Source organism: Alligator sinensis, unplaced genomic scaffold, assembly GCF_000455745.1.
Source record: "Alligator sinensis unplaced genomic scaffold, ASM45574v1 scaffold1295_1, whole genome shotgun sequence".
Taxonomy (NCBI): Eukaryota; Metazoa; Chordata; order Crocodylia; family Alligatoridae; genus Alligator; species Alligator sinensis.
Window position 1 is genome coordinate 1,169,933 of NW_005841880.1, and position 2,835 is coordinate 1,172,767.

The 2,835-nt window shown below is 49.0% G+C and overlaps 1 protein-coding gene across 3 annotated transcripts in view; it reads right to left on the minus strand.

Moving 5' to 3' along the window:
- Positions 1-2,835, minus strand: part of STK11 (serine/threonine kinase 11) — a 64,352-nt gene that overhangs the window by 35,898 nt on the left and 25,619 nt on the right. The window lies entirely within an intron of this gene.

A 2,835-nucleotide genomic window follows, 5' to 3' on the forward strand; every position in this document is an offset into this window, starting at 1 on the left:
GCATATCTAACCTCCTCTTGAAGACCCCCAGGGTAGGGGGGGAGAGCACCACCTCCCTTGGGAGCCCGTTCCAGACCTTGGCCACTCGAACTGTGAAGAAGTTCTTCCTAATGTCCAATCTAAATCTGCTCTCTGCTAGCTTGTGGCCATTATTTCTTGTAACCCCCGGGGGTGCCTTGGTGAATAAATACTCACCAATTCCCTTCTGTGCCGCCGTGATGAACTTATAGGCAGCCACAAGGTCGCCTCTCAACCTTCTCTTGCGGAGGCTGAAAAGGTCCAGTTTCTCTAGTCTCTCGTCATAGGGCTTGGTCTGCAAGCCCTTAACCATACGAGTGGCCCTTCTCTGGACCCTCTCCAGGTTATCCGCATCCCTCTTGAATTGTGGCGCCCAGAATTGCACGCAGTACTCCAACTGCGGTCTGACCAGCGCCCGATAGAGGGGAAGTATCACCTCCTTGGACCTATTCGTCATGCATCTGCTGATGCACGATAAAGTGCCATTGGCTTTTCTGATGGCTTCGTCACACTGCCGACTCATGTTCATCTTAGAGTCCACTAGGACTCCAAGATCCCTTTCCACTTCCGTGCCACCCAGCAGGTCATTCCCTAGGCTGTAGGTGTGCTGGACATTTTTCCTCCCTAGGTGCAGCACTTTGCATTTCTCCTTGTTGAACTGCATTCTGTTGTTTTCTGCCCACTTGTCCAACCTGTCCAGGTCTGCTTGCAGCTGTTCCCTGCCCTCCAGCATGTCCACATCTCCCCATAGCTTTGTGTCATCTGCAAACTTGGACAGAGTACACTTCACTCCCTCGTCCAAGTCGCTGATGAAGACATTAAAGAGTATCGGTCCAAGGACCCAGCCCTGCGGGACCCCACTTCCCACACCCTTCCAGGTCGAAGCTGACCCATCCACCACGACTCTCTGGGTGTGACCCTCCAGCCAATTCGCCACCCACCGGACTGTGTTAGGGTGCTGCCGTTCATTTCCACTTTGCCTCTCCTCTGGGGTTCCCTGGACCCTCTCTGGTTCTACACTCTCAGCCTCTCAACAGGCTCCTGGACCCTCACTTGTCCCATACTGTCAGCCCCTTAATCTGGGCTTCGGACCTCTCCCTGGGTTCCCCTTTTTCCACCCCTCCACTTCTGGGCTGGAGCAAAGGAGAAGGAAGATGTGGAGGTGGAGTAACTGCCTACCCCTAACACTGCTTATTCCTGATTCTAGCTCGTCTCTCTTTGGAGCATTGCTTTGGATAGGAACCAATTCTTAAAGAACCTCTAAGATCTCTGAGAACAGTTTTGAAAAGGTTGGTGCCAATTCAGGCTAAACACAAGCCAACAAGCATCTCTGCTTTTGGTGCAATTAACCAATCCCCATTAAATTTCCAAGGCCAGACGGACTGGACGGTCTCACTGGGAAGTCCAGAAGAGCCCTTGTAGGCTCTTGGGTGCCCAAGAAGTTAGCCTTGAGGGCCCCTTACCACTGCCTCCAACATCCATTAGAACTTTGTCTGGTTCTCCGTACACCTTCAGCAGCCTGGCACTAGGAAGAAGAGGGGACACACTGCTGGTAATTGCATCAACAGCAGAGGGCAATGAAACAGGATTGGATGGCTCAAGTGAAAACCCTGGAGGATTGGCCTCTCTTCCCAACAGAGGGAAAAGAGATTATATTTGCTATTTCCCTGAAAGAATACCCTGTCTCTTGAGCCAGCGTTGCTTTCTAATGGCCTCAGCTGTATAATTCCTGGGCTGGGAAGTGATATATGCAGCAGACATAGGACTTCTAGCTTTAAAACAAGTTGATCTTGTTATCTGGAATGAGCATAGAAAAGCAGCTTTTTCCCCACTGGCTTCTCTCATTGTCCATCTGCCACATGAGAGCCAGGGAGGGACACATGCTGCTATACTGCTTCAGGAGGAAAGAGAAGCCAAGAATCAAAAGGTTCAGTTCCAGAAGCCAGCCAACAAGTGTGGTCAGGATCCAGGCAAACTGAAAGCCAAAGTGCATGTCCCAAACCACTGAGAGGGGCTGAGATCTACTCCCAAGAACTAGGCAAGTTCAAGCATCCTCGTAGGCTCTGTGGACCTTTGCCATGTTGAAGATATCAGACTCCACTGCAATTTTAATGAGGCTAGGGGTATTAAATTCTAGTATCCTGCACATATTCCCACTTAGACTAGCAGCAAGTCAAGATCAGCTACTGATCTCACTTCCTGTCTTAAACTTCCCTGGTGATGTTGTGCATCACTTAATAGTTGCAGTTTCTTACCCCAGCAGTTCAGTGGTGGGAGAAAGGAATCCTACATAGTTATAAAACTGTGTTGGGATCCTCTTGGATAAAAGGTGCAAGAAAAAGGAATGCCAGGAATTATAAAGTGGTTTTCAGCAAATGGAGAAGCACTTCTGGCAACTGTATTCCTCTAGCAAAAAACAAAACAAAACCCCACCAACAACAAAACAAACTTTTCATTTGTGAGTTATCTAGAGAAATAGCATTGAAGAGATTTGACTGCCTCAAGCAATCCTTGCCTTTGCTTTTCTGCTCTCACTGCATTCACAGGAGCAGACTGCAAAACCTGCAGGAGCTTGCCTTAATAAGCCCACAAGCAGCCCAAGACATCTGGTGGTTATGCCAAGGCATTTCATCTTCAAGACACAGAAAAGGGAGCAATGCGACTCAAGAAGAGCCCATGGTCTTTGGGAGAAGAAAGCTTTAGTTCAGTCCCTTTTAATCATTCCTGGCAGATATCTATCTTCTCAGCCTCAGCCCAAAATAGCTTTATGCCTAAGGAGATGAGCAACTTAACTCTTTGGGGGCTACAGGGATTTGG